Below are 9,965 nucleotides of genomic sequence, written 5' to 3'. Positions count from 1 at the left end.
CTGAGAAAAGTATGCTGTATAGGTGTGTTAAAGACATTGCACTATTTAACATAACTAAGTAACTTAATTAGAAATTTTTTTTAAAGTTGGCAACCCTGTTATAAATATTTTTTATTTGCAATATTTCTAAGTATCTAAGTTTACACAGTTATACAAAAGAACTTAAATTTTAAAATTTGAAAAAACAGTTTTTTTGTTTTTTTTTTAAGTGGCGCCACGGCAGCCCTGTACGCAAAATTTGTAATGACTTTTACTTGTTTATTTGATTAGACAGGTGGCAACCCTGTTCAGAAATATATGTAAAATAAAGATTTTTCTAAAACTTTTTCCATATACATTATTTTGCAATATAATTTAAGAACTACACATTTTAATAACTTTCGTATTTTTGTTAGGTGGCAACTCTGTTCAGTAGAATTGTTATTAAAAATGTATATTTTTTTTTTATTTATTCCGTTATGGCTAGGTGGCAACCCTATTTAAAAAATTTATCTAATAAATGTGTAAATGAATTGCATTTTGAAGCTCCATATTTTATTATACAAACTCATGTTATTAAATTCTAGTCAGTTATGTGGCAACCTCATTGAGAAATACGCGTGAATCAGTGTCTCCTTAAACAAAATTATTTATACCTATCCAAAGAATTCAAAATTGTGGTAGGACTTGTTTGAGAGTGATTCCGAATACCTAGACCCAACTTCTATAGGGCTTTTCTTCTGTTGTCGAATAAAATATTTCGCGTTTTACTACAGATCTCCGTGCGCGAAAGTAATGAATGAGTTAAAAAAAAATTTAGTAAACGCTCACATTCTCCCGTGGTAAGGTAGTGATAGATATGTACTCTATTTCGTTTTTTTAATTGGTGCTACAGTTTAGCAATTACACTGGATCTCGGCTATTATCAGCTTCCATTTTATCCACTGAAAGCAGCTATGGCGTCGGCGACAATCAGTTAAACAGCAAATCGTTGTAAATGAAGCAAGTTTGTAGCAGTATTTAGTATTGCTGTTGGATCAATTTAGGTAAGTAAGAAAAACATTTTAGCATACTAAAATCAATTTAATTCATTCAGAATTGATGAAATTACGATGCAATTAATTTAGCGCATTAGCATTCATTATGCAGTGTTTTTCTGATGCAGATTTGTAAAATTGAAATATTGTTAAGTGATTTGCAGAATGAATGAACTATAGATAATTGGAAAAGGGAGTGGAATAATGAATGGAAAATATACTGCATACGCGACAGGTATGCAATTAACATAGCGTGAAGAAATGGATAAACAAAGAATTATTCTGTGAAAATTAAATAGCGTCACGTGAGTGTTAAAAAAAGTTCCAAAATAAGAAAAATTTCCAACAATTTAGGGCAAAAAAGAATCATATTTGAATGAGACAACACTGCGCCAAAACGTATGCTTATTTTAGTGTCAAATTGATCTTTAATACTTAAGGTACTGGCCCAATACAGGCTTGCTTTGCTTGCTTCGCTCCGAGAAGTGTCAAAAATTATTTGGAACATACTAAAATGTATAAAGGCTGGCCAAATGGCAGCTTTTCTTCACTTGCTTTAAGCGCCTCAAAGTTTTAAATAGACAAATGACTTTATTTGAAAGTGTTTTGTAGGCTTTTGACAAAGAGGCATGTTCCTGTTCAAAATACATAAATTCGAACAAAAATTTGCTTACTTAAATAATTTAAAAAAAGCAATTCGAAATCACATTTAACATATCGTTATATCATAATAAAAAATTGCAAAGCTCACTTTTACAAATTTTAAACGAGAGGAAAAAACTTCTTATAGCTCTTTTCTTCAAGTAAATCGCTTTTTTAAGTTATAGTTTTTTAGTAACTGTATATATACATATGTATGTGTCATTACTACCAGTTCTTTTAAATACAAACATTATTTCGGATTAATTTAAAAATAAATCTGAAAGTTTTTGATACATCTTCTAGAGTTTTATAGGAAAACAATAATTAATGTTAAGGGAACAGACATTGACTTTTCAACCAGACAGCTGGTTACTTTGACAGCGTTTCAAGCCGCCATTCGGCCAAACAAGTTTTCAAACTAAATCAAAGCAAACTAAAGTCAGCAAGGCACGCAAAGCAAGCCTGCATTGGGCCAGCGCCTTTACTTATTAAATCGTTCGTCGACGTGAATTGAATATGATGTATTTTATGAATAGTGTCAACAGAAGTATGCAACAGTATATGATTTAGCAGCTAGTGCAATTTGCTTGCTTTGCAATTCTCAAACGGCCTATGAAATAATTATTTCAAGCTGGAAACTGCTGGCTTTATTTCAGTAAAATGTTAAAATTTTTTAGCTGAGATTAGATATTTTTGAGCATTATTGATTTACCTAAAATTTTCTGGACTCTCTCTGAAAGTTATTTCCGCAATCACTTATGTAACCATGAGAACTTTTATATTTTTTAAACTTCTATAGAAATTGGTACTGAATGTATATCGCTGGCTTGTAGTGAAAAGCTGTTTAGTAAACTTTTGTATAGGAGGTAAAGAAAACTAAAAACATATTGTGTACATAATGCTAAAACTACCTGTTTTATACCTAGCCGATTCTAGTCTTGAAAAGCAAATTTTATTAGCACATAGAAGGCACAAAAAATCGATAAATACAAAGGAATACGAAAACCTTTAATTAAGCTTAGTATCCAGCTGCGTACGTACGTGAAATGGCTAAGAAATTTTCTTGTGTCAAATTTCCTCAAGGCAGTATGCGGTTGTTAAGAAATTTGCTACACGTTTTACTACGGTTTTCTAAAGTTTTTTATGAAAACCATAATAAATGCCCGTTCCATTATTTCGTGAAGAAAGAGTGAGACAACAGGCTGCGAAATATCAGTTGAGACAATTTCTTGGACACACACATAAACACACACACACACACGCGAAATAATGGCAACTTTTTTCTTGCCTGCTGTGATGTCAAATTCTAGCGATTTGTATGAAGGTTTGTTTTGTTAAAATTTCGCAAAATAAATACTTGCATAAAATGCTTTTGGAAAGCCTTTTTCCTCTGCTGTTAAATTAGAAAAAACTGCACTTAGCAGCTTTGCTCTCTACTTGTAAGCTAGCAAAACGAAACCGTGCGTGGAAAGAAAGTACTGAGCGAGCTAGGCATTGAAATGACAAAAAAATGGCATGTGAAAATTAATTTAATGACCATTTTTCAGTGTAATGACATGAATATCTTTTATGCGCAACTTTGTCATTACAATTTTTGCGATTTAATGACTAGCGGAAATCTTGCATTACAAATAACCGTTTACAAGAAATTTGTCTGTATTATTATACTTAATTTCTTAAATTTTTTATTTCCTGCCGCCACTTCATTCTTTTTTCATCTTCAATTTCATTTTAATCCTCTCTACATTCCCATTCCCACTTTTGCATTGCATAACGTTTACTGGTATGCGTAGCTAAGAAAATTATCGGAAAAAAATTACAATAAAAATACGTTTTGTTTTGCATATAAATATAAACATATACATACATACAAACTCTAAGACAGACAGAACTTCTTATGCCCAGCGCGTGTTTTCAGTCAAATTTTATGACTATAAATATTCTAAGTATTGAGCTGCCTCGTTCAAGAATATGCCGCAATCAATTGCATTCTTCAGCAATATTACGCATTTGCATATTTAATGGGTGATTCTAAATTTGAAAGAAGGTTAAAATTTGGCATTTTATTGCAAAATTCTACCTAAAAATCATCCGTTTTGTGATAGTAAGGCTGAAAGTACGAATTCTCTCTTACCTCGTTCAATTTACAAAATAGCTCCTGCTGCCTTTTTATAAGAGACACTTAATGAATAGCAACTTCGGGAGTGTTTTCACAAGAACAAAATTGAGAACAAAACTGTCGAGAACGTTCTCACCGGGAATGCTATAAGAACAAAACCATTTGGAATGTTCCCAAAGAGAACCAAATGCGTACAATACTTTCGGGAACATTTCTAAGAAAACAAAATGGGAACAAAAGCCTAAGGAACTTTATATCGAAGAACTATTTCGGAACTAAAGTCTCAGGAACGTCCTGACAGAGAACGAACTGGATCAAATCTTCTATGTATGAGGAATGAAGAATGGAAATATTTGGATATTAAAATTAATCAAAAAAGAACTGAAAAATAATTATGCAAATTAAATCAACGAGAGACTTAAGACCGGAAATTTTCTTGCACAACATATTAAGAATTTTTTTGATAAACGATCTGGAAGCTGAAATGACCCAGCTTTCCTCTGCCTTCAAATGAACAGTCATGGTTTTCACAGAAATGATTTTTCAAGCTGCTGACGAGGCTCTCATTCTTAACGTTGTTCTCAAAAATTTTGTTCTCTAGCAAAACGTTCCCCAGACTTTTGGTACTTATTTGATCCTCCTAGAAAATGCTCATTGAAAATGTTCCCGAAAGTTTCGTCCTAATACTGTTCTTTTTGAGAAAATAACCGAGCGTCGTTCTTTACGGAAACGTTCCCGAACCTTTTCTTCTCATCTTATTCCTGTTCAAACTGCTCTCAGTACTTTGTTTCTGTTTAGCTTGTGTTTTTTTTTGGGAGCGTTCTTGACATAACATTTTGTTCTCACGCAGAACTAAACCAAAACCGGAAGGCGCTCTCGATCGCTGGTTATAATACTCTTGCAAATAACTACACATTAATATAATAAAACAAAACCACTATACTTCTCCACACCAATGTCCTCTAAGTGCTTACCCTGTGACCGACGAACGGACACCGCTCACATTTAAAAGCTGCTTTTTTTCTCAGAATACATTTCATTCTCTGAACTCGTCAAACCCTGCTATTTCGCTTGTCTCCATTTCCCTTTTTGCAATCGCTTTTTTCGCATTTTTTCTGTGTATTTCCTTTAGCTTCTACTTTACCCAAAGCGGACAAGTTGGCTGTTGTCGCCTTGGCTTTTTGACTTTAATTGCATTCCACAGCATTTTATATGCGCTTTCTCACAGCACAGAGTTCGCTTCAACTGTCAACCACTTCGCCTCCTCCCCACTTTTCTAGTTTTAACTGCCTTTTAACAATGATTGTCCACAGTGCGAGTTTTTAGCTTTTTTTTTCTTTGTTGTTCAACTTCCCCTTTTCATTCACTTTCCCAATTATTTTTAATTTTTTTTCGTCGATCAATTTCTCCCTTCGTATTTTTCTTGGCTTTTTCTTAACCTTTCCCAGCTAGCAATTTGTGTATGTATTTTTTAATTTTTTTTCATTTTAGTTTTATCATTCTGCTTTTCAACTGTTGTTTTCCGCGTGTTTTTTTTTTGTTGCTGTTATTGTCACTTTATCCTGTCTGCTTATTTGTCGTTTGCCTGTCGTATTATGTAAATAGGATAATCGCTGTTATTGGATAGTTTTCGATGTCAAAGACGTTTCGCAAGTGAATCGGGGGCGACAAATGACATTGCTGGCTTCTAAGTGAACGAACGGTACGAGTATCAAGGAAAGAATGAGGGGGGCGATGCAATGAATGCATAGCAAAGCTATGAAAAATATTTTAAAATGCAAAAATACAAATGAAATGAAATCCATATTAAATGGTGAGCTGATTTTAGATTTTCTCCAATTTCGCCATTTAATGAAATGCATTTCAAGTCCGAGTGTAGAGTATTATGAAAATGAGCGCAGTCAAGCCGTTTTAGAGCTGATAGCTGCCGTTTTCTTGTTGAGGGTTCCTCTTGCTTGGCAGATTTTTCCGCTAACTAGAGTGAATATTTTTTAGCGGAAATGGACATTTATAGCATTCGAGTTGTATCGTTCGCGAGCTATGTACATAAAGAAATAAAGCATAAAGTAAGAGTGTACTTTTTTTGTGCTTAATGTTGTACTCTTGCTTACATATTTTTGGTTTAATATTTGATTGAAAGCTTAAAAAAATTTAAAATCTGTTTTGACGAATGAAAACTGTACCTTAATTATCCAAAAAACAAAAAAATTATGTCGCTAAAATCCGTGGTCGGTTTAGGCCGCGACACTTCGCCAACTTCCTCTCTCTTTCGCAAAGTTACAGCAAGTTTTCGTTAGGGTGGTCCAAAAATGCATATGAAAAAGTAAAGTCGGAAGTCTTATGCTCTCATTCCCTAGGATTGTTCTATACCGAAAAAATATACTGCAATTTGAGGTGGCTCAAAGTTTTCTATGCAATTTAGATGGGGGTAAAAATATTCTAAAAACGGTATACAATTATGGACCATCAATATCTTTCGATCGGTAAGCCCAGTCTGCAAAAGATTCCAAATAATAATTTTCATGGTAATATATTTTATGGGTCCGGCATAAACCCCAGCAAATGCAATGGGGGGACCAATAAAATATCCAAACCAAAGTTTTACGTTCAAAAAATATTGATTTTCAAGAATTCTATAGTATTTCAACGAAAAGTGCTTCTTCCCATATAAAATACATGGAAAACTTATATTTACCCCTAAAGTTATCGATATAGCATAATTCTAGAAGTGAGAGCAAAGTCGAGTCGAGCGAGCCGAATCATTTTTTCGCATCCGACATGTCCAAGCCATCGCAAGTGCTGTATTTTTATGTGCTTAACAAAGTTCATGCTATTGAAAAGCAAGTAGAGTTCGTAATTTCATTATATTCGGCACCCGTCACCAAAGTGAAACGGGTCATACGCCTTTTTTTTTATTATCATTGGCCAAAGGCACCACGACCTCTGAGGTGGTCTATTGTGCGTGGGATTTATGTTCCATATCTCGAATGGATTAAGTATTATAGCACCTAGGTGATTGAGTCTGCACCCAGCGAGAGCAACACATTCACTAATAATGAAGAATTATTCTCTCGAAAGTTCCAAAAATCTTCTAATTTTTGTTCAAAATATCCTACGCTTCTGCAATAACCTCGTATAAAAGGATGAGCATAATGAGAGATATGTAGAGCGTAATTTTTGTTCGTCGTTGGGGGGCGCACCATAGAATTTCAGAATTGCACCTCTTGACAAGAGTTATTATTCACTTGATCTCCAAGCTGACATAAATTTTAGTATTTGTGCTGAGTCTGAGGTAGACAAAATCTTTCATTACTTCAAAGTTTGCAAAGACGGCTCTAAGGAGACATTCACGGCCGTCAAGCTCAATGTTGGTTCAAGCAAACCCCTAGAAGTAGCCAAGATATGACCGTTAGCATTAGATTACACTGGTCTACAAATTTCAACTTTTTTTCTGCGAATAAGACGGGACCTGGTGTTTCTGAACGGATTTTTCGTGCTGAACACGAATCCGGGGTCAAAAATGTCCCATCACGTCACGTTTTCGAGAAAAAAGGGGTTGAAACCCCTAAAAACAGCGTTTTTGGCCATTTTCGAAAAATTATAGAGCTGAACCCTGACGTGGTACAAATTTTGCATATATCAGAAATTAAAGGCTAAACCGTGCCCTTTCGAATGAGCCCTATGCCGAATTGATCGCGTGCACCCTTAAAGCAGGGGGTGTATTTGTGTTTAGGGGTGCAGGAAAAATTGATCACAGAAAGAATTTAATCTTAAACGATCATAGAAAATTAATAATGCCAAGGTTTTAACTATATTAAAAGTCGCTGATTACGAATCTGCAGTTAGATTTTAAAAATTTAAGATGACGCACAGTGCCGCGACTCCATACAAATGATGGACAAAAATAGAAGGAGTGGTCAGAATTGGCTGAAACTTCACACCTAGAAGTATTATGCCTCTCTAATTTCAAAAATGAAATCGGTTTTTCTGTACCGGTTACTCATTTCGAGAAAACCGAGTTTTTCTTGCATTTTTATATGAAAATAGTCATTGTGGACATGTGTTGATATAAGTGGAAGGAGGCATCAGAATGGGCTGAAACTTTACACCTGAAAGGACTATATCACCGCAATTTAAGAAAAAAAAAACGTTTTTCAGCATCTGTTACCATTTAATTAAAAAAATTTTTTTTTTACAATTTTATAAAAAGGTAATATAACTCATAATCATCGTAGACATATGTTTATAAAAACCGAAATAGTATTCAGAACTTGTTGAAACTTTACACCTAAAAGGACTAAGCCATGCTTATTTCAAAACTGAAATCGATTTTTCGGTACCGGGTACCCATTAAAAAAAAAAGATTTTTTTTACATTACTATATGAAAGACAAATGAGGCATAATCATTGCTGATTGTGGTGTTTACGAAAACCGGAAGGAGTCGTCAGAATTTATTGAAACTTTACATCTGAAGTGTCTATATTACTCTAATTTTAAGAAAGTAATCGGTTTTTTTGTAACGGGTACCCATTAAAAAAACACCGAGTTTTTGCACATGATTATTTAAAAATGAAATATGGCATATCATTGTTGCTAAGTGTTCAGAAAAATAGTCTTAATAGTCAAAATTCGTCTAAACTTTACTTCCTAAGTGAATACAATATGGTAATTTGAAAAATTAAGTCGGTTTTCCTTACATGTTAACCTTTAGAAAAAAAAATTCTTTTGATTTCATTTAAAATAAAGCATAATCACTGTTAAGTAAGTAAGTAATAATAACTGTTATATGGTAATAACATATAATATGTTAATAAAAACCGAACTAGTTGTTATAATCACTCAGTTTCAGTGTCCTCAGAAGAGGAGGAAGTGATCACTGATTCAAATGATTCCATGCTTTTGTCTGCTTCGTCACTTTCAACAATGTATTTATTAAAGCTGAGATCAGAACCCTTTAAATATTTGTTTCTCTGTTTTATATTTCTTTTAAATGCAACTAATGGATCTGACGATAATATCAAACGAGTCATTAAATCCGTATTGCTTTGTACTCTTCCAGTTTTTCGAGAATGATTAAGCCGATATTTTCTTATGTTTTTGTGTGAACATTCTAAGGCTTCTTCTGATAATGAACCTGATAAAATAGGTGGAAATACAGATTAAGAAAATAAATGAAAACATAGCTTTAAAATCATTACCTATTGGTAAATCAAAGTATTTAATTACATCACATCCATGTACTAAAACTTTATGCACTGAACTTGGCATGTTATACCAACCATAATTTCTAAGGTATAACTCTCTTGTTTCGTTCAACAAAACACTAAACTCTTGGGTTTTTATTTGTTTTCCACAAGAGAGGACTCTTAGCACCAGAGAAAAATTCATGAAATTTTAAACTCGCGTTGAGCAACATTTTCCACTAGTAGTAAAAAGTTGAAATTTTTGCACAGGTAATGTAATTAGTTAGGTGAACAAAATTATAAAAAGACTCAATCAAAAAAAAAAATATTTAAAAAAATTGGACCTCCCTGATGTGCATACATTTGTACTATCATTTTCGCAAGCTGTTTTTGTTTGCTGCTTAAGCAAAATAGTACTCTTTATGCAGATGAAGAGTAATAGGTATGTTATTTATTTTTATTTTCTTTTTGTTCGCCTTTCGTCTAATCATTGGGCGCTGTAAGGTGTCTCGATTGCATTTATTTCCTTACCCGAATTGGTTAACATATTATTTGTAAACTGGTGTCATTGCTCTATATATATAGTTATATATATATGTATATATATATATATGTAAATCTTCGTATACCTTTGTTTTTGGCTCCCATACCGTGATGCATATTTAAGTATTTTAATTAGCTGATAATTTTTTTCATTTCAAAGCACCCTGTACCTCTTAATTTTTTTTTTTTTGCACTTTTAGCTTTAATTCAACACCTTATTTTTGAAAAGCGAACCAAAAATTTAGATCTTAGGGCATTCAGAAAAAGTATTGTAAATATAGATCAGCTAAAATAATACCAAAAAAAGGCATTTAGTCACTTTTTCAAAATTGAAAATTTTCAAATATTGGAAAAAGTTGGAAGAGATTTCGATTGTTTCTGTTAGTAGAAGGTCCAAACTACCATAACCAAAAAAAAAATTTCACGAACTTTCAAGATGTTTTTTTGTTTTTGTCTCCAAA

The sequence above is a fragment of the Rhagoletis pomonella genome, unplaced genomic scaffold, assembly GCF_013731165.1.
Source record: "Rhagoletis pomonella isolate Grant_MI unplaced genomic scaffold, Rhpom_1.0 Rhpom_scaffold_00008, whole genome shotgun sequence".
NCBI lineage: Eukaryota > Metazoa > Arthropoda > Insecta > Diptera > Tephritidae > Rhagoletis > Rhagoletis pomonella.
This window is presented reverse-complemented; position numbering follows the sequence as displayed.